The sequence below is a fragment of the Lithobates pipiens genome, unplaced genomic scaffold (assembly GCF_037356315.1).
Source record: "Lithobates pipiens isolate NorthernLeopardFrog02 unplaced genomic scaffold, aLitPip1_a1.2 Scaffold_27, whole genome shotgun sequence".
Taxonomy (NCBI): domain Eukaryota; kingdom Metazoa; phylum Chordata; class Amphibia; order Anura; family Ranidae; genus Lithobates; species Lithobates pipiens.
In genome coordinates, this window is record NW_027507788.1 from 106,216,897 (window position 1) to 106,240,058 (window position 23,162).

Consider the following 23,162-nt stretch of genomic DNA (forward strand, 5'->3'; position numbering starts at 1 on the left):
ATTATACACTTAACGGGATTTTATTTACCAAAGACATGTAGCAGAATACATTCTGGCTTAAATTTATGACAAAATTAGATTTTATTGGATTTCTTTTAAAACAGAAAGTAGAAAATTGTCAGGGCTGGCTTAGCCCTTCCTCCTCTGGGCTGGCCGCTCAGCTGTCATCTAATTGCCAGCTCTCTTCTCTTTCCACAGTTACCAGCTGTTCCCGATGATGCTGGTCTGACCTGCCTATTTAAAGCTTTCCAGCTCACTCTTTCCTTTGCCTTCGCGTTGGTCACATCACTAGGAACCATCTCCTGCTGTTGTTTCAAGACTGGCTTGCTAACATCCCTCCTGGCTTCGATCCTGCTTGAAGTTGCTCTCCTTGGATCCCTGATTTCTGGACTGGCTGATTACCCGATCTGGTTTATGAACTTTGGACTGGCTGACTACCCGATCTGGCTACTGGACTCTGGCTATACTTGAATACGCTTTTTTCTATTTACCTTTTTATTTTTATTATTAATAAACAAGTGTGATTTGATTGTATTTCTGTCTCAGTCTGTTTCATGGTTCCTGACAAAAAAATTTTTTATTCAAATTTCCGCAATTTTCTTTGCTTATATTGCAAAAAATAAAAAACTGATTTGTAAATAAATACTACCAAAAGAAAGCTCTATTTGTGTGAACAAAATGATAAAAATTTCATTTGGGTACAGTGTTCCGCGCAATGACCGCGCAATTCTTATTGAAAGTGCAAGCTGTAAAGCTCTGTACAGCTCTGAAAGCTGTAAATTGGCCTGGGAAGGAAAGGGGCGAAAGTGCCCAGTATTAAAGTGGTTAAAATGAAACAATAAAAATTAAAAGTAATAGGTTGTAATGTGGGTTAGTGGCAAACTCAAAAAGGCACCAACATCCCTGGATAGAAAGTAGATATAGAGAAGTTTTTTTTTTTGGGGGGGGGGGGGGGGGGTTAAGGTGCCATAGACACAATCGAACCAGAAGGTTTATATATAAAAACACATTTTAATTTGTACGAAGTTAAAAGTGGAAAGTTGTTAGTTGACAGAAAAAAGAACCAAAAACAACTTGTCTTTTGGTGTGTCGCACATAGAATTGTTTTCCTTTTCTTTTCAAGGCGATGATGGTTAAGTTTCTATCCTAACATGTTTTGCCACTAAGGGCTTCCTCGGGGGATTTTTTAACAGTCAGGCCGCGTACACACGCGGGGACTGTCCGCTGAACAGTGTTTCGGCGGACAGTCCGCCCGTGTGTGGGCTTTCAGCGAACAGTTTCAGCGAACAGTTTGCTGAACAAGGTTTTTCGGAATTTCCGAAAAACTGTCCGCTGAAACTTGGTTTCAGCGAACAGTCCCCTCGTGTGTAGGCTTGTTCGTCAAACTAAGTTCCGCGCATGCTCAGAAAGGATTTACACGCCGAAAGTTGTAATGCAGTGTATAGGACGTTGTATTTTCCGTCCCGTCGTACGTGCCGTTCACGTCATCGCGCACGGTTTCAGCAAACTGTTCGTTCGTCGTGTGTGGGCAAGTCCGTCCATGCTAATTTTGAGCGGACTGTTTGCTGAAACTGTTTGACGGACAAAGTTGAGCGAACAGTCCCCGCGTGTGTACGCGGCCTCACTGTTTAGAAAACAAAGCATACCATAATATACTATAATGGTATATAATAATGCCATACAAAGACAAAGGCTTTAAAACCTGTTGGGATAGACACTTAACCTTCACCACCTTTGTGAAAAGAAAACAAAAACAATTCTATGTGCGACACACCAAAAGACAAGTTGTTTTTGGTTCTTTTTTCTGTCAACTAACAACTTTCAACCTTTAACTTTGTACAAATAAAAAAATGTGTTTTTATATATATACCTTCTGGTTCTATTGTGTTTATGGCACGTTAAAAATCCCCCCCAAAAACGTCTCTGTATCTACTTTCTATCCAGGGATGTTGGTGCCTTTTTGACAACAATAACTTTCAACTTTTACATTTTAAAATTTTGCCCACTCCTCCGCTCCTTCTTTGACCAACAGAAGCCTCAAAAGTAGCTTTTCCATGCGACTGTAATCTACCAGAGTCTGGAAAGGTGTTACATAAACTCCCCTTGTAATGGTGGTCAAGGAGGGTTGCCAACCAATAATGATCCTTATCCTTGATGCCACAAATTCTCTGGTCCTTTTTCAGGCTTTATAGAATAAGGGAGGCCATGTACCACAAGTTTGCGGAGGCATGAGAAAAAGAGACCTCCGGGTCACTGAAGATTACAATACCTGGAACTGCCTCCTCCCATCTACGTACTACTCTCAAGGTTTCTGGGGACTGAAAGCCATCTCTTAAGGTTTGACGTATGTCTTCCTCTGCTTCAATGCCTCAAAAACTACCGTAATCTTCGTCCTCCTTCTCCTCTCTCTCCTTTTGTGTGTTCTGTGGCGTTGCAAAAATGGTGTCTGCATAAAGCGGTCCTTGAGAGGAATAGAAGGCCTCTTCTTTGTCCTGCTGCTTTGCCTCGAGTGCCCTGTCCATAATGCCATGTCGAGTATGCTCCAGCAGGAACACAAGAGGGATTGCGTCACCGATGCATGTATTGCCATGGCTCACCATCCTTTTTGCTTCCTCAAATGATGACAGTAGAGTACATGTATCCTTTATCAGCAGCCATTGGCATGGGGAAAAAAGCCAAGGTGCCCTGAGCTTGTCCTTGTGCCATACTCACACAGGTACTCATTGACGGCCCTCTGCTGCATGTGCAGCCACTGCAGCATTGCCACAAATCATATGGTTTATGGACAGGTGGAATTCCCACAGAATTTTAGCCAACCGAACACTGCCTGTATATGACCACCTGAAATGGCTACAGGTTCTTCTGGCCTGCTTTAGAAGATCTTGTAAACCTGGGTACCTGTTTAAGAAATGCTTTACCACCAAATTGAGGACATGTGCCAGGCCTGACACATATGTCAACTTTCCCTGTTTAAGGGCAGACAGGTTAGTGCCGTTATCGCACACCACCGGTCCTGACTCATGCTTCCATGGCATGAACCCCCTCTGGGCCTGCTACTGCAGAGCTGAAAGAATATCTGCTCCGGTGTGGCTCTTGTTCCCTGGACAGACCAGCTGAAGCACTGCATGGCATCTTTTAGCTTGACTCATTGAATGGCTCCTTAAATACATAGGGGGTACTGGTGGTTAGTAGCACAATCAAGCAGAGTACGGCATTGAGGAGGAAGGGGTGGAGCTGACAGATCTTGCATCATCACCACCAGCTGTATAGAGACGTGGCGGCAATCAAGCTCCAGCACTAAGCCCTGTCCTGCATCCTTCCTAGTTGCAAGCAGAATTACCCAGTGTGCTGTGAACTAAATATATCTTCCCTGACCATGCTTGCTGGACCACGAGTCAGCAGTATGGTAGACCTTGCGGCTGACTGCCTTGCCCAATGATGCCAAAACATTGCCTTCCATGTGATGGTACAAAGCTGGAATGGCCTTACCTGAAAAGAAATGTGACTGGGAACCTGCAATTGTCGTACAGCACATTCTGCAAATTCAGGGAAGGGGGCAGAATCCACCTGACAGAAAGGCCGGAGTTGTAAAGGCAGCAATTTTGACAAGCTGGAATTTAGGTGCTGGGCATGAGGGTGGCAGGAAGTGTGTGTTTTTTTTTGAGGGGGGGGTTTGCACTGCAGCAGCTGGGGCAGAGAAATTAGAAAGGGGGAATACCACATTGCAGTCAGAATGCGCCTGACAATTTAAAACAAAAAAAAGAGACAGGCAGCAACCAAAAAAAAAAAGGGTATACAGCACTGTTTACAACATTAAATGTTATTTAATGCTATGTTCAACTCTGCACTACACTAACACACTAAACTAGCACACTACACTAACTCACTATTCTCACACACTATACTAACACTAAACTGACACTCTACACTCAAGAGTCACAATAAATGAACACACTAACTGCTAGTAGCAAAACAAGCCCTACTCTATCTCTACTCCCACATACTACAAGAGCTGGCTATGGGAAGTTACCTTTTATAGTGTGGGATGTCACAATGAGCACTGAGCCGTGATTAAAGAAGTTAATCTGCACTTTGTCCAGTCAGGGCTCTGACAGTGCTAACTGGCAAAGCTGGTCAGATGCAAAGCTTCATCCAATTAGGGCCCTAGAATGCACTATAAAGCGTGCAGTGCATTGTGGGGTGGTCGGCAGGTGAACATCCTGCCGACCTACCTGTACATAGTTAGTAAGGTTGAATAAAGACACCAGTCCATCCAGTTCAACCTGAGTGAGTGTCTACAGTTGTCCCTATCCCTGTACATTGCACACTCACGTCGGTCCCTACCCTCAAGGAGCCCATTTTGGAGCCAATGTTGGCTGTAAATTCGGATGTTTGCTGAACGGGTGAAGTTTGGGCCAAACTTATGCTCAGCTCAAACTTTTTGCCGATCTCCACTTCTGGCATACTAATCTGGAGTGACGAGACAAAAATAGAGCTTTATGGTCACAACCATAAGCACTATGTTTGGACAGGGGTTTACATGGCCTATAGCGACAAGAATACCATCCCCACTGTGAAGCATGGTGGTGGCTCTCTGATGTGTTGGGGGAGCGCTAAAGGCTCGAAGAGTCTTGTAAAAATTGATGACAAGATGAATGCAGTATGTTATCAGAAAATACTGGCAGACAATTTGCATTCTTCTGCACGAAAGCTGTGCATGGGATGGTCTTGGGCTTTCCAGCATGACAATGACTGTAAGCACAAGGCCAAGTTGACCTTCCAGTTGTTACAGCCGAAAAAGGTGAAGGTTCTGGAGTGGTCATCACAGTCTCTTGACCTTAATATCATCGAGCCACTCTGGGGAGATCTCAAACATGCAATTCATGCAAGATGACTAAAGAATTTGCATGATATGGAAGCATTTTGCCAAGATGAATGGGCAGCTACACCACCTGCAAGAATTCAGGGCCTCATAGACAACTATTACAAAAGACTGCATGCTGTCATTGATACTAAAGGGGTCAATACACAGTATTAAATTGGAGTTCCACCCATTTAAAAGTCAGCAGTTACAAAAAGTGTAGCTGCTGACTTTTAATAATCAGACACTCACCTGTCCCACAGTCCAGTGATGCGGGCACACAAAGCCTTGCTCCTCTTCCCCTCCTCTCCGTGATGTGGTGCTGGCATTCTAGCTGTGGGTGCCCCAGCTGTGGATTCTGCGCATGAGCATGTCACACTGCGCACTGTGAATGGCCAGGCAATCTTCTGGGACCTGTGACGTGTCCCAAAAGATTGCAGAAATGGAGGGGGGAGAGGTGAACTTCCTTCCGGCGCCAGGGGAGGAAGTGGGAGCTGGGTGCCTGTAAAACTAGGTACCCACTCCACCTCCCAAAAAATGATATGGCATGTCAGGGGGTCACCAGCACTTAAAGCAGAAGTTCCATTTTTGGGTGGAACTCTGCTTTAACCACTTGACCACTGGGCACTTAAACCCCCTTCCTAACCAGACCAATTTTCAGCTTTCAGTGCTCTCACACTTTGAATGACAAGTCATGCAACACTGTACCTATATGAAATTTTTGTCCTTTTTTTCAAACAAATAGAGCTTTCTTTTGGTGGTATTTAATCACTGCTGTTTTTTTTATTTTTTCCGCTATAAATCAAAAAAGACTCGATAAAAAAATAAAAATTCTTTGTTTCTGTTAAAATTTATTGCAGAGTATTGGCAGAGTATTGGTGAGTATTGGCAGAGTATTGGCAGAGTATTGCAGTGTTGCAGAGTATTGACAGAGTATTGCAGTGTTGCAGAGTATTGACAGAGTATTGGCAGAGTATTGCAGTGTTTCAGAGTATTGGCAGAGTATTGCAGTGTTTCAGAGTATTGGCAGAGTATTGGCAGAGTATTACAGAGTATTGCAGTGTTGCAGAGTATTGGCAGAGTATTACAGTGTTGCAGAGTATTGGCAGAGTATTGGCAGAGTATTGCACAGTATGAGCAGAGTACTGCAGATTATTGGCACTGAGCAGCGCTGTGATCCAACCCACAGCCCTGATGCAATCTCTCCCCCTCTCCCCTCTTACTGTACTGCTCGGTACAGAGAGGGGAGGGAGGAACCAGTGTCATGACATGACGCCAGTTTGTTTACAAGTGATCGCTCCGTCATTTGATGGAGCGATCAAGTGATAAACGGCTGCTATCAGTGGGCGTTTACCGAGATCTGTGATGCGGCGGGTCTTCCGGACCCCGCGGTCACGGATCTTTGCGGGAGCATGCCCAAGGGGGCGTGTGAGAGCAAGATTCTGGGAGGATGTCCACCCCAAAAAACATGACCACGCTGTAGCTGTCTTTTGGCTATGGCCCGGTCGGCAAGTGATTAAGAACTAAGGGTATGCAGACTTTTGAAAAGGCATTTCATTTGTTTACTTGTTGCCATGTTTTGTTTTATGTTTGTGCCATTCTGTTATGACCTACAGTTGAATATAAATCCCATAAGAAATAAAAGAAATGTGTTTTGCCTGCTCACTCGTGTTTTATTTAAAAATGGTGCATACTGTAGATCGCCAATTCTCCAAGGATATGCAAACTTTAGAACACAACAGTATACACCTTTTGCGGTACTTTACAACTCTCAAAATCTGCTCTTTTCCCCAAAAAGAGCTTACAGTCTACAGCTGGCCATACACAGAGAGAATTTAGACCAGTTTTAAAAACAAGTGGTGGGTGGCCCTTTCAGCACCCTCTTGCCTGACATCCTTTGTCCTTGAAATCAAAAAAGCTGGATATAAAATTGATGGCCAAACAATGACTGTATACACTTTGGTTTCAGCCACTGTTCAGGTATTCTCATACTGGTGGGTACTGGCAGTCAAAATGCAATAGCCAGCAAGAGGGATTCTTCCATCCACATTGTTTAGCATGGAAGCAGTAATAAATAGATTTTTTTCTGATTCAGCCTGCAGGGGGTGATGAGTAATCATCTTGCTGGCAACAGCTTCCCAGCAACAAGATTACTAATAGCACACTTGGGGGGGAGAACCTCTGGGGGAATCTAGAATGGAAAAGACTTGGCGGTCCTAGTAGATGATAGGCTCAGCAATGGCATGCAATGCCAAGCTGCTGCTAACAAGCATGTATTAAAAAGGGGATCAACTCCAGAGATAAAACGATAATTCTTCGGCTCTACAAGACTCTGGTCCGGCCTCACCTGAAGTATGCTGTCCAGTTCTGGGCACCAGTCCTCAGGAAGGATGTATTGGAAATGGAGCGACAAAGAAGGGCAACAAAGCTAATAAAGGATATGGAGGATATTGGTTATGAAGAAAGGTTGGAGAAGAGACTCTTGACAGGGGATATGATTTCAATTTATAAATACCATACTGGTGACCCCCCAATAGGGATAAAACTTTTTCTCAGAAGGGAGTTTAACAAGACTTGTGGCCACTCATTAAATAGAGAAGAAAAGAGGTTTAACCATAAACTACATAGAGGGTTCTTTACTGTAAGAGCGGCAAGGATGTGGAATTCCCTTCCACAGGTGGTGGTCTCAGCTGGGGGCATTGATAGTTTCAAGAAACTATTAGATAAGCACCTGAACGACCTCAACATACAGGGATATACAATGTAATACTGACATATAATCACACACACAGATTGGACTTGATGGACTTGTGTCTTTTTTCAACCTCACCTACTATGTAACCATGTAATCCTTTTCTATGACGTTGACCTACCTCTACACAGTCTATCCCCCCCTCAAATACTAACAACATACAACAACATACAACTCTGCCCCAGCTACATTGCCAAAATAACACCCAAACCGTCCTCCTACCAAGATCTCCTGCTCTCTAGCTCCCTTGTCACCTCCTCCCATGTTCACCCACAAGATTTTTCCAGATCCTTCCCCATCATTTGGAACTCCATACCTCAGTCCGTCCCATTGTCTCCTACTCTTTTGCTTTTAGGTGACACCTCTCTGCCAATCCCTCCACTGGCTTCCACTCACCCATCTAATAAAATTCAAAATATTAAAAACATACAGAGCCAACTCCTCTCAAAATAACATCCACACCATTCATTCTTCTTCTAAGACTTCTGGCTCTGTAGCTCCCCTATCACCTTCTCTCACGCTGGCCTCCAGTCCCCTCTCAGAACAGATTCCCATTCTGACAGGGAAGTTCAAAGTGATTATCTGTTCCTAATGATTAGAAATAGCAACCTCTCTGTACTCCCAGTCAGTCCCCTCGCCCCACAGCTAGAAACACCTCCCAGGGAACAAGTTTAATCCCTTGATCACAGCTAGTGTGCCTGCCAGTGACATTTATACAGTAATGAGTGCATTTTTATAGCACTGATCACTGTATAAATGTCAATGGTCCCAAAAAAGTGTCAAAAGTGTCTGATCTGTCCACAGCAATGTTGTATTTATTATAGCAACAAGTAAACTATATTGTTTTATTCTTTTTCAAAATGGTCAGTTTCTTTTTGTTTATAGCACAAAAAAATAAAAACAGCAGAGATGATCAAATACCACCAAAAGAAATTCTTTGTCCATGAACTCCTCCTCGCCCTGTTAATGGACTGGGCTTGGGTCAAAGTAAGAACCCCAACACCAGGCCCCTGCACAGCACGAAATCTACGATGAGTACTTACCCGCAACATGGCTTTAAAATGGTCGGCTGGTCAGAACAAACTAACAGAACGCACTAAAGTGCAGTCCACAGAGGGATTAATAAAGTTCAATCCACAAAGGAGTGATTGAAGTGCCAAAGTCTTAAAGTGCAAATGATAATACCTCCACCAAAAGGTGCAAAAAATTGTGAAAAAAATATTTTCACGTATGTCCAATTAACATTCCAAAACCTGCAATAAGGTAATAGTTAATGAACACGTGCAAATGGAAATTCTCCAAAAAAAAAAAAAACAATCAATTTGTTCCAGTCCTCAAAGGAGAATAAGGTGCTATGGGAGAATCTAGAATTCATAAAATGGTAGACACGACCGATGAAAGAAGGAGTAAACAGTGACCATATAGTGTCCATAAATAACTTTGCAAATTGCTTTCTGAAACAACAGTCTCACGTTCTCACCTCATGTAATAGAGTAAATCGCATCACAGAGTAGGTGGGACTCTTCGCTGCATCCTATTAGGTCCTTTTGCAGCTCTCATACACCAATAATGGGGCCAAGGGTAACTTCTCCAACTGTACAAATCCTCCACTAAGCCATCCCAATGCACTCCAGTATATTGTCACAGCAACAGTGGGGGAAAGAGAAGAACAGAATTCCTCCAATGGTGTAGTATGTTAAAAGAATATAGGTGCGTTTATTAAGATGCCAAAACGGACTCTTACATAAAAAACAGGCAAGAACAATAAAAGTGGCGTTCTCAGCGCCTTCTCATGTCATTTCCGGTGTACGTCTGATTCCAGCCACTCCCTATGCGTTGCATCACGTCACATGACTTCATCCGGGGAACTGGATTGACTGTAGAGGCATTGCTTATATATAATAAAAAACGGAAGTGTTAGCGTGGCCATTTTCTTGTGGTCTGCTCTATGTTTACATTGCGGCCATTTTGTTGGTTATCCATGCGACATGCATGGCGGCCATTTTCTTGTAGTGACATGGCTTAAAACAATTCAAAAGGCAATTTTTATATAATGGACATCTAACCTTCAATGGAATAGTGTGCTAGTATAAAAACGCTGAACCAATCCCTTTGTGAATATTAGTACAAAGAGAACATAGGCATAATGCAAAATATTAGTAAAAGTAATATAAATCTGTATATGTTCTGGTTCAGAAATGGTAAAAAAGAGAATAAAAGCTAAAAAATGGTGCATCAATTAAATGTAATATCCCTAAGGGATAAATTAGGCCAAATGGAATCAGTCATACAACAGAGGAAAAGCGAAAGAGCGCCCATATCTACATATGAAAAAATACTAATGATACATGTAATCTGAATAATAAAACATGTAAAACCAATCATCAGAATGGATACATATAAACCAAATAAAAAATTACTGAGAAAACAATTGAGGTTGAACTCTATGTTCATTCCTCCAGGTGTGAGTGTTTGCAAAGTATTTATCCATTTGGACTCTTTTTGACTAATTGTCCTGACCTTGTGACTTCCGCTCCATGACTTATTATACTTTTCAATCCCCCAAAATTGAAGTTGTGAAGGATCTTTATTATTTGCTAATGCAAAATGCCTTGTTACATTATGCTTAGGAAAACCATTTACGATATTTTGAACATGCTCTTGTACCCTAACTTTAAGGGCTCTCTTAGTCCTGCCAACATACTTCAGATTACAGCTATACTTTAATACATAGACCACTCCCTCCAATAAAGTCTCATAGACCACCAAAGATTGGCCAGTATTTGTAGTATTGTAGCTACAAATTCTGTTCTCTTTTTCTGGAATTTTTGTGGGTGTCGGCAGGCATAACAATTCCTGCAGGGGTAAAATCCCTTACCAGTAAAGGTGTTGCTTTGGGGAGTGGTTCCACTACGGACTTTACAATCAAATCTCTAATCATAGGTGCTCTTTTGTAAATGATGTTAGATCGGTCTGGGAGAATCTTCTTTAGATCTTTATCATTTTTCAGAATGTGCCAATGTCGTTGGATCAGTTTTGCTACCTCTTTATGTTGGGCATTGTAATCCAATATCAAACATGGTGCTTCTTGTTGAAATACTTTTTTGGGCTTATTCTGTAACATCTCTGTCCTAGCCATTTCACTCACATGTTGTATCTGTCTCTCTATCCAAGATTCATCGTATCCTTTCACTGCAAATCTTGCTCCAATTTGTTTGGCTTGGGTGATATAATCTTCTTCTCGCATGCAGTGGTACCCCTTTCCGAATAAGGGTGACACCAAGGCCCAAACAATCTGGCCAGAGCTCCCTATGTACTCTGGGCAGTTGTGGGGCTCCACGTGACTGTATTTTCCCTCGTAAACCATAAAACTGTATGTATAGCCTGTTGCCCTATCACAGAGCTTATACAACTTGACCCCATTTCTGGCAAGCTCGCTAGGGAGATACTGTTTGAAAGACAAGCGGCCAGAAAATTTAATCAGGGACTCATCAACACAGACAAGTTTAACAGGAATAAGCAAGGCTGCAAATTGTTGGTTGAAGTGGTTAATGAGGGGCCGAATTTTGTGGAGCTGATCATATCCAGGGTCACCCCAAGGACGACAGAGTTCATTGTCATTGAAATGCATGAACTGCAAGATCTGCTCGTATTGCATCCTGGTCGTGGAAACAGAGAATATGGGCATACGGTGAATTGGGTCAGTGGACCAATATGACCGCAACACACTTTTTAGTAATGCCCATGAGGAGGAATAGGCCCAGAAAGGTCTTAAATTCGGAAAGTGTAACAGGTTTCCATTCTCTGGCAAGGGTCAACTGGGGATTAGCGGCATTGAATTGACCAGCATACAAATTGCTTTGGTCCACAATAGATCTATAGAGATCTTCTGTGAAAAACAGCGAATAAAAATCAAGTAACGTAAAATCAACGGTTTCCAAATGAACTCCGGGTTGGCCAGTGAATGGAGGAAGTACGGGCGCTGGGCTCTATGGGCTCTACGGGCCTGTGTTTGAACTCTTGGTGGCTGCGGGACACTACTTCTGCTAGCCATCATACCAGCTTGAACTGCACTTGTGGGACATGATACTGCAGTCCTGATTTGTCTACGACCAGGATGTACTAGGCCGCTGTTGCTTGCCAGTTCACCAGAAGGATGAGTGGCACTAGTACTGGCTCTCTGCTCCATTTGAGAGCCCTGTGGTTCTTGTACCTCAACAACAGGAGAGCAGGGTCAGGTATACCTGACCATAGCAGGGACCACTACTACAGACTGATCTGTCAGGGTGTCGCTGCCCTCTACCGGTTTGTATACTGAGCCTGAATCTGACAGTGAGGAGGCTTCCCCATCGCTCTCAGCTGTCATGCTCAACAATATGTAGGCCTCTTCACTAGTGTACCACTGTCTGGACATTTTGGCCTTTAAATTTACAGGTACAACTAGTGTGAGTTAGCATTTGCAGGGATCAGGCCTGACTCTGCGAATGCTGCAGTTATGTGTATTGTGTTTTGTAAGTGACTGTGATCGATTGATACTGCACTCGGATGAGCAGGGCTGGGCGGAGGGGCTAAACACAGGTGCTAGCTGGTATCTGGGCTGATATCGATAACGCAGAGTTTTTGGGAACACTAAACTACTGGGGATACTAATATAGTTCTGATCAAATTTAAGATATTGATCCATTCAGACACTATACTAATAGGGAAGATGTATGGTGTGTGCGTGGGTGTTAGCGCTACTGGCACTAATCTGACACTGCCTCCGATTGATGCTGATCCTCATGCACATGATCGGACTATACGGCGGACCTGTGACATCATAAGGGGTGAGGTCACCCGGTGACCCCGCCCCTTGTCCCTATATAAGTCGCTGCACATCGCGTCCATGCCATTGTGGGGCAACAGAGAGTTGTGTCAACATGGCAAGGAAGAAGAGAAGAAAAGAAGGCGGCGGGGGTGGCAGAAGACCGGGCCAACGCTAGTAAAAGAGCTATAAGAAGATAGCGGAGGCCCGGGAAGAAGAACCGAAGAGCGGGACAAGACCACCAAAGAGCGGGACAAGACCCCGAAGTCGGAAGAGGACCCCGGATGGCGGCGGCAACAACGAAGACGAAAGCCGGGCTCCTCCGCTAGTAAAAGAGCTAGCAAAAGAGCAGAAGATAGCGGAGGAGTCCAGCGAGAAGACTCCCCAAGACGGAAGAAGAGAAGACCACTGGAGCTGTCTAATAAATGATTTTAAAAACTTGTGTTGTGTTTTTTTATTTACACTTTTTTTCACCAGGTGAATGGGTAGAGGTACCATGTACCCCATACTCACTCACATAGAGTGGAGGCCGGTATCAGGGGGCCCCGATGTTCCCCCCTTTACTGACCTTTACTGACCTGCCGGGCTGTGTGCTCTGATAAGGGTCTGCTATGGACTTTGGGGGAACCCCACACCATTTTTTTGGCTTAGGGGTTCCCCTTTAAATCCATACCAGGTGACGAGACTAGTGAGGTGTCAATCTCGCCGATGGAGGCGGCGACATTCTCTTCCTTCCATAGTCCCAGCTATCTGGAGCCACGTTTAAAATGAATGGACTTTTCCCCGTGTGTGGGCAAGTCCGTTCATTTCAAAAGTCCTCCCGCCATAGTCTGGTGGATTGTTCGCCAGACTTAGCCTGCTGGAAAAGTCCGGTCGTGTGTGGGCAGGTCCGCTCATTCGCAAAGTCCGGCGGACCTCAGCTGCAAAGTCCGGCGGTTTGTCCGGCGGATTAAGTCCGCCGGATAGTCCGATCGTGTGTACGCGGCATAACTGATACTAAAACCTGTACTGGGGAGGTGATGAGGGGGTTAAATCTTTATTTGGTAATATATGGCAGGTACCCTGATGCTATAAAAAAACTGACGATGACAGTAACTAGCTAAATGGCTAACTAGCGCCACCTGTGACACTAAATACAGTGATCAGAAAAGAGGTCTGTACACTATATTAGTGACACTGGTGACGGGGTGAAAGTGCTAACTGGGGGGTAATCAGAGGATTAAACCTTTATTAGGGGTAATGGGGAGTACCCTTAAGCTACCTGGGCCTACTACTAACTGCCCTATTGGTGCTACATTGGCTTTTCTCCAATCAGCTTGTACCATTCTAGTCAGTAGACTTTCAGTAAAAATTAGGAACAATAGTCTGGCAATTACTTGACTGAGTTCCCTAAGTACCCTCGGATAAAAGCCATCTGGTCCCAGTGATTTATTAATGATAAGTTTCCCAAGTCTATTTCTAATTCTGTCCTCTGTTAGCCACAAGGCTAACTGGGGGGGGGGTGCGATTTAGAAGTAATCAGGGGGTGAAAAGCATGCCTATGTGCACTGTGTCAGTGTAGTGTTGGTGGGACTCTCATTTTTAATTGTCCTCTTTCCTCTCTCTGGAACCGAAAAGGGCTCCACGAGGGGAGTTGACATCACTTTCTCTGCCTGTGTTTACAATTCACAGGCAGAGGAAGCATTTCATTCTCCAGAACCAATCACCAGATCCAGGCTAGAAATCATTGGCCTGGAGATTGATCGGTTCTGAAGCGAATCCGATTGCTGTGGGTGCGCCCAGTGCGTGTGCGCGCACGTCCCTTAGGCGGCTGAGTGCCCAACGATACCGTGATGGCGATTCGCCCAGGAGAGCCAACCTGCCACAGTATAACTGCGGCGGCTGGTCTTTAACTGGTTAAAGCTCAATTTTTTTCTCTTTAATGAGGCTTTTTACATTACAGTACAGTTTAGCCACCCAGGTTTCACCTTCGCTCTTCTATATTTATTGCCCATTGGTATGTACTGTGTGATACCTTTGTTTAATATGCTCCTAAAGCATTCCCATTTTTCTTCTGTGTTCAATATATCTAGGATTTGGTCCTAATTGATGTCATGTAGTAATGACCACAATTCAGAAAAATTTACTTGTTTGAAATGTAGTGTTCTTGTGCTACCCTTGTGCCTGCCTTTTCTATGTTTTACATTAAATGAGATCATCCTACGATCGCTAGAGCGCAAGTTATCCTGTATTTCCACATCTGAGATCAGACTAGGATTGTTCGTAATTAATAAATCTAGCAGGGCATTCTTTCTAGTTGCTAGTTGTATAAACTTCTAAATACCACTTTTCATCAGTAGTATACAGCGGGGCTGGGCTGAACACCCCCTGTTCGGTTCACAGCAGAACATGCGAACAGGCAAAAAATTTGTTCGAACACGCAAACACCGTTAAAGTCTGGGACACAAACATGAAAAATCAAAAGTGCTAATTTTAAAGGCTTATATGCATGATATTGTCTTAAAAAGTGTTTGGGGACCTGGGTACATGTATCAATGTAAAAAAAAGTTTTAAAAATTAAAGTTTTTTCGGTAGCAGTGATTTTAATAATGCTTAAAGTGAAACACTAAAAGTGTAATATTCCTTTAAATTTCGTACCTGGGGGTGTCTATAGTATGCCCGTAAAGTAGTGAACAGTCTGACTGCAAAATTACATTTCTAAAGGAAAAAGTAATTTAAAACTACTCGCGGCTATAATGAATTGTCGGTCCAGCAATATGAACTTTTATGTGTATTGCCGGGACCGACAATTCATTATAGCTGCGAGTAGTTTTAAATGACTTTTTTTTCCTTTAGAAATGTAATTTTGCTGTTCTAAACATGGGAAACATGCGCCAATTTACAGGCATACTATAGACACACCCCAGGTACAAAATTTAAAGGAATATTACACTTTTATTGTTTCACTTTAAGCATTATTAAAACCACTGCTCCCGAAAAAACGTTAGTTTTTAAAACTTTTTTTTGCATTGATACATGTCCCCTGGGGCAGGACCAGGCCCTCAAACACTTTTTATAACAATAACTTGCAAATTAACCTTTAAAATTAGCTATTTTGATTTCTCATAGACTTTTAAAGGGTGTTCCGTGGCTTTTCGAATTTGCCGCGAACACCCCAAATTGTTCGCTATTCGGCGAACGGGCGAACGGCCAATGTTTGAGTCAAACTCAGTTGTCCAACAATTTGCAAATGTTGGGGAGTGAGGTAAGTGGTGAGGTTATAACAGAATATCATCTTCAAAAAGGGCACATTTGTGGGTTTGTGGCCCACACCTGACCCCGTGTATATCCGGGTGATGCATAATGACTATAGCAAGTGTTTTGATTACAATAGCAAAAATTTATGGAGATAAAGGGCATCCCTGCCTAGTCCCTCTAAAGATCACAAAGGAGTCTGAATGGTATCCCTGTAATCTTATTTTAGCTTCAGGGTTGGAGTAGAGGGCCCCAATCACAGGAGTGGCCAAAGCCCCATTGGTGTAGAATTGTGACCAGGAAGGACCGGGAGACAGAATCAAATGCCTTCTGGAGGTCCAGGGACAGTAGGAAACCTGTTTGGGGGAGTTGCTATCTATCAGCAAAGAGGTACTCACCGAGGCCAAGATGCAGAGAGCGGTGGCTGTTGCGACTCAGCGCACACCACCCCTGAAGGTGATACAGGGAGTCATTTGCACCAAGAGGCACAAGCCTCCAGCGGGATACCTGACTTGTGTGAAGGTCTGGAAGAGGGCTTGTGCAGGATGGACCGGACCAGAAGGTAAGTAGCCAGCAAGTCTGTAAAACAGGTAAGAAAAGTGCAGAAACAGGCCGAGGGTCAAACACAAGTAATCAGTCCAGGAGCCAGCAAGGCTAAGTGAAGCAGAGTATAATCCAGAGGCAGGCCGAGGGTCAAACACAGGTATCAGTCCGGGAGCCAGCAAGGCTAAGTGAAGCAGAGTATAATCCAGAGGCAGGCCGAGGGTCAAACACAGGTATCAGTCCGAGAGCCAGCAAGGCTAAGTGCAGCAGACAAAGGTTAATTCAGAGGCAGGCCGAGGGTCAAACACAGGTATCAGTCCGGTAGGCAGCAAGGCTAAGAGCAGGAAGTCCGTTAAACAAGCCAGGGGTCAGGTCAGGAGAGAATCAGCATAGTCTTCAGGCACTCCGGGTCACAACAGAAAGTGGCAAACAGGAACATGAAACAGAGGCACACCGGTGAGCTGAGACAAAGCAGCAACTTGTCTGTGGGCTAAGGATCCTTTTAGAGGCTGGTCAGGAAATTTAACTTATGCGTGTGCTTGTGCGCACACCTCTCAATAGGGCCGCGAATGTGCGTGCGCCGATCCATGGCGAATATGTATGCGTCTTTGCACAGGGAGATGGTGAGTTTGATCCAAATTACTGACCATCAACTCCGGATGTTCCTGATGAAAAGCTTTAATCAATCTTGGAGCATGAAGATTACCAGAAGGTTCCCAGGAGTTGTCTTCTGATGGGTACCCTTTCCATTTTACTAGGTACTGACGTTGTCTGCCCGACTTTCTGCAGCTAAGTATGGCTTCCACTTCAAATTCATCCTCCCCATCTATTACAACTGGAGGCGGGGGAGGCTCCTCTCTTCCGGGAAATGGACTAGGAACCACTGGTTTTAAGAGAGATACGTGAAAAACCGGATGTATTCTGTATGATCTGGGTAAGTCTAACTCAAAGGCAACAGGATTTACCATTCCCTTGATTGTGAATGGGCCTATGAACCTAGGACCTAACTTACGTGAAGGGCAGGGTAGTTTGAGATGAGTAGAGGCTAGCCAGACCTTCTCGCCAATTCCAAAAGCTTGATTCTCCTTTCTCCCTTTGTCATAGTACTTCCTGTAGTTGTCTTGAGCTCTTTGCATGGTTTCTCTAATCTTTTGAAAATTTGATTGGATAGAGACTATCCGATCCTGAACAGCAGGGACTGACGTTTCAGGGATGGAGTTGGGGAGGAAGGAGGGATGGAATCCAAAATTCTACCAAAACGGTGTTTGGTTAGTAGCCGTGTGTACAGAATTTTTGTATGCAAATTCTGCATAAGACAGGAGGGAAGACCAGTCATCCTGGGAGCCGGAACAGAAACAGCGGAGATATTGTTCTAGAGATTGATTTGTCCTTTCTGTCTGACCGTTGCTCTGAGGATGATATGCGGATGAGAGACAGAGCTTGATTTCCAGGGCCTTACAGAGTTCTTTCCAGAATTTAGAAGTAAACTGAGCGCCCCTATCTGAGACGATACTGTTAGGTACTCCGTGGAGTCTGACTATTTCCTTAATAAAGGCATTGGCAGTGTCCAAGGCAGAGGGAGTAACAATCATGGGCAAGAAGTGGGCAATTTTTGAAAGATGGTCAACCACGACCAGGATGGTGGTGAACCTTTCTGAGGGTGGCAGGTCCACAATAAAGTCCATAGAGATGTCTGCCCATGGCCGTTCAGGGATAGGTAGGGGTCTCAGTAATCCCCAAGGTTTGGCTTTAAATCCTTTGTTGCGTTGGCACGGAATGCATGAGGAGACAAATTTCTGACAGTCCCGCCTCCAACCAGGCCACCAGAAGGAACGGGAAATCAATTCTGACATCTTCTGTATTTCGAAGTGACCGGCCATCTTGTGGTCATGAAAAGTCTTTAAGATTGCTGGCCTTACTTCCTGAGGGACAAAGATCTTATCCTGTGCCCAAAGTAGATCATTGCGTTTCTTCAAGAAAGACACTACGGGATCGGTACAGTGGCTTAAGGCTGTTTTAATGGCAGTTGCTAGGTCGGATTGTGTAAGCAGGAGGAAATTTTGCGGTGACAGAATGGTGCTGGGCTCATTAAACTGGGGGGAATCAGGGAACATCCGGGAGAGTGCATCCGCTTTGCCATTTTTGGGCCCGGGACAGTAGGAAATGTGGAAGTTGAACCTAGAAAAAAAAAAGTGCCCAACGGGCTTGTCGTGGTCTTAAGCGCTTGGCTGTTCTGAGATATTCTAGGTTCTTGTGGTCCGTAAAAATTGTAATAGGATGAGTTGCACCCTCTAAGAGATACCTCCATTCTTCTAAGGCAAACTTAATGGCCAATAGCTCTCGGTCACCGACATCATAATTCTTTTCTGGAGGATTTAGCTTTCGGGAGGCAAAAGCTACTGGATGCAAAAGGGCCTTGGGGCCCCGTCTTTGTGAAAGAATGGCTCCAGTGGCGGTTTCAGAAGCGTCAACTTCCAACACGAATAGCAAAAGTGGGTCTGGATGTTGTAGAATGGGTGCTGAAGTGAACAAAGATTTCAGTTTAATGAAGGCTTCCTGAGCTTCCTGGGACCACTGTAAGCGCCCATGTTGACGGGTTAGCTGCGTAATCAGAGAAACAATGGATAAGAAGCCGGCAATGAATCTTCGATAGAAGTTAGCAAAGCCTATGAATCTTTGCACAGCTTTTTTGTCCCCTGGAGTGGGCCAATCAAGAATCGCCTTGACCTTTTGGGGGTCCATGGCGATCCCCTTAGTGGAAATGATGAATCCGAGAAATTGGACAACGATCTTCTCAAATTCACATTTTTCTACCTTAAGGTATAGTTTGTTTCCTAAGAATGGTAAGGACCTTTCTTACATGGTCTCTGTGTAGTTCGATGGTGGCAGAAAAAATGAGAATGTCGTCTAAATATACGACTACAAAGTCGTCAAGGTAGTCTCTGAAAATGTCATTCACCAGGTGTTGAAAGGTGGCCGGGGCGTTGCACAGACCGAAGGGCATCACTAAATACTCAAAATGCCCAAACCTGGACCTGAAGGCTGTTTTCCATTCGCCATTGGTACGAATCCGGACAAGGTTATAAGCACCTCATAGGTCAAGTTTGGAGAAGATCTTGGCAGTCCGGAAGCGCTGAAATAGTTCTGGGATGAGCGGGAGCGGGTATCCGTTTTTGATAGTTATTTTATTGAGTTCTCTATAATCGATGCAGGGTCTGAGGGAGCCATCTTTTTTCTCAACAAAGAAAATACCCGCCCCGGCTGGAGATGAAGAGGGCCGAATTAAGCCTTTTTCCAGGTTCTCATCGATGTAGGCTTTGAGAGCCTTTAGTTCAGTCTCGGATAGAGGGAATATGCGCCCAAAAGGAATTTCAGATCCAGGTAACAATTCGATGGGGCAGTCGTAAAACCGATGAGGTGGTAGACAATCGGCCTTCTTCTTATCAAAAACATCCTTAAACTCAAGATATACTGGAGGGACATGCTGAAGACTGTCGGATGCAGGAACGACTGCCATACAATTAGCTGGAACTGGAGGAAAACAGTGTTGAGAACAGTAAGAGGATGTAAAGGAGACCTTCTTCTTGCCCCAGTTAATTTGGGGGTCATGCGCCTGCAACCAAGGGATTCCTAAAATAATAGGGAACATGGGAGAAGAAATCAAATCAAAGCATAGGAACTCCTGGTGGCCCGAGTCCGTGATGGTGAGAATCGGCTAGGTCTCTTGTGTAACTAGTCCAGAGCAAGGTAAAGACCCATCAGCCAAGGGGACAAGAAGATTTAGTTTTTTGTCTTGGAGAGGGATGTGAAGTTTTTGAGCCACAGAGATGTCCAGGAAACAACTGCATGCTCCGGAGTCATGGTATAGTCCTCCACTGGTCTCTTTCCTTGTGTTAAGGTGTGCAGAGTGGCTTCAGCTGTAGCAGTACGTTTTGGGTCATCATATAACTGACCCATAGAGTTAAAGAAGGTTTCCACGGAGTTCAGGAGAGGATTTCTTTGCTCCATAAGGCTATGTGCCCATGCCTGGGGTTCTTCGGATAGTAGGGAGATGATAAATACAACTTTCATTATTTCAGAAGAAAAAGTCCTTGGTTGCAGGGCCAGATATAAGGAGCAGGCATTTTTAAATCGCCCCAAAATTGTTCAGGCGTAGGTCCCTTGGTTCAGGAGTCACCATCATCAGGGCAGGCGGTAAATGGGCCTGTGGTATGGAGGCCCCACCGGGAGGCGCTGGTGCTGCGTTAACGTTGCGTTGGTGCAGGTGTTCCTGCTAATGGCTGTCGATTTGGGTATACACTTCTTGCAATTTCTGCACAGCGTCTGCAAAAGGGTTGTAACTTGCTGGCACAACATCTCCAAAGGTGAACCCGCTCTGTTGCCCTCTGACATGGCTGGTTTGTACTACTATCAGCAAAGAGGTACTCACCGAGGCCAAGATGCAGAGAGCGGTGGCTGTTGCGACTCAGCGCACACCACCCCTGGAGGTGATACAGGTAGTGGGTTGCACCAAGAGGCACAAGCCTCCAGCGGGATACCTGACTTGTGTAAAAGTCTGGAAGAGGGCTTGTGCAGGATGGACCAGACCAGAAGGTAAGTAGCCAACAAGTGTGTAAAACAGGTAAGAAAAGTGCAGAAACAGGCCGAGGGTCAAACACAAGTAATCAGTCCAGGAGCCAGCAAGGCTGAGTGCAGAGGATAATCCAGAGGCAGGCCGAGGGTCAAACACAGGTATCAGTACGGGAGCCAGCAAGGCTAAGTGCAGCAGACAGAGTATAATCCAGAGGCAGGCCGAGGGTCAAACACAGGTATCAGTCCGAGAGCCAGCAAGGCTAAGTGCAGCAGACAAAGGTTAATTCAGAGGCAGGCCGAGGGTCAAACACAGGTATCAGTCCGGTAGGCAGCAAGGCTAAGAGCAGGAAGTCTGTTAAACAAGCCAGGGGTCAGGTCAGGAGAGAATCAGCATAGTCTTCAGGCACTCCGGGTCACAACAGGAAGTGGCAAACAGGAACAGGAAGCAGAGGCACACAGGTGAGCTGAGACAAACCAGCAACTTGTCTGTGTGCTAAGGATCCTTTTATAGGCTGGACAGGGAATTCACGTTATGCGTGTGCTTGTGCGCACGCCTCTCAGTAGGGCCGCGAATGTGCGTGCGCCGATCCATGGCGAATTTGTGTGCATCTTTGCGCAGGGAGATGGGGAGTTTGATCCAAATTACTTCCCTGATACCATCCCAACCGGACCTCAGAAGGTATATAATGTCAAGTGCTCTTCTGATTTAATCAAGACCTTGTCCTCCTGGAATGAAGCCGACCTGGTCCTTATGGACATAAAGGTTAATAAAAGAGGAGATACGGTCTGCTAGGATCTTGGTTAGGATTTTAAGATCATTATTTATTACAGATATGGGGTGGTAGTTGCCAACTGAGCTAGGATATTTACCCGGCTTGGGGATCACTGAGATGAAGACAGAGTTTAAGGTCTTATCCAATTGGGATCCTTTACGAAGCTCGTTAAAAAATGCGGGCCAAATAGGGGCAAGGGTGGGGGCAAAGTGTTTATAGTAGGGAGTCGAAAAGCCACCCGGCCCAGGAGCGATTTTTCACATTTTTAATGACCTGTAACACTTCTTCTGCAGATATCAGTGTTTCTAATCTGTCCCTGTGGTGATCCTTGAGCTTGGGGAGTGAGTGAGTTAAGAAAGGATGCCAATGAGTCATCAGGGGGCAATTTTCCCTCACTATACAATTTCCTGTAGAAGTCATGGAAAGCTTCCATAATTTTTGGGGGTTTTGAGAGAGAGTCCCACTCCCTAGTTTGATCTTGGGTAAGGCATGTGACCTAATTTTAGGGGTCAATCTGGCTGCCAATAGAGATCCTGTTTTATCCCTCTGGTGGTAGTAGCGGGCCCCACTCCAGCATAAGCATTTTTCTGCAATAGCGGTAAGTGCTATGTTTAGGGCTGTACGTGTTGTATCCAGTTGTGCAATTGGTACTAATGTAGGGTTACTTTTCTGCCTTTGTTAAGGAGCTGAAATTTACGCCATTTGGATAAGTTTCCCCCTAATAGTAGCCTTATGAGCTGCCTATAACAAAATCGGGGAGACATTAGTCACATCAGTACGAAATTCTCATTCATGGACTGGATTACTAAGGATTGAGGTATTCAGTCTCCAATTTACCCCCCTTTTCGGTCCTGTCAGTTTCCCCAATATCAGGAAGAGTACAGAGTGATCCGACCAAACAGGGTATTTTATGTAGAATCTAGTCACTAATGGGATATTAGTTGCCGAAAGGAAGAAGTAGTCAATTCTTGCAAAGAAATTATGCAGGCTAGAGAATTGAGTATAATCTCGCAACGTCGGGTTGACCTCTCTCCAGATGTCAACTAATCCCTGTTGAAAGATCTGTCTAGCTACCTTAAGGCTCTGTCTGGTGGGCTGTATCAGGTCCCTAGCTAAAGGGTGGGTTTTGTCTAGTCCTGTATCGAAGGCAACATTGGAGTCTCCTTCATAAATGACCAGACGTCTCAAGTCCCCGTGAATCGCGGGAGACTCCCGCATTTGCCTGCAGCCTCACAGACACCCGCTAGTGCCAGATGATCTTCCAGATAGGTGTGCCCACGAGGTGTGCCGAGTGTGACTCATCTGCCCATGTTGATTTTGTCCCAGCCTGTGTCCCAATTTTTCGAGCAGCGTGAACAGCTGCAGATTGCCTGCTGATGACATTCAATATGTGTCGGGTCATGAAGCTCCTCCCACCACCTCAGTCTCCCCCACAGCAGTCAGCAGTGTTCTGCATTACAAGTATAAAGTGCACTGCTTGCTCCACCTCATCCACCTCATCCACCTCATCTGCCTCTGTCCCACCCCCAGCTCCACCCCCTCCATACTAAGTAAACTGTAAAGTCCCGTGGCTGCTGCAGAAGGATTGCTACTGCGGAAGGGGGTGAGTGTGCAGGGGCATGG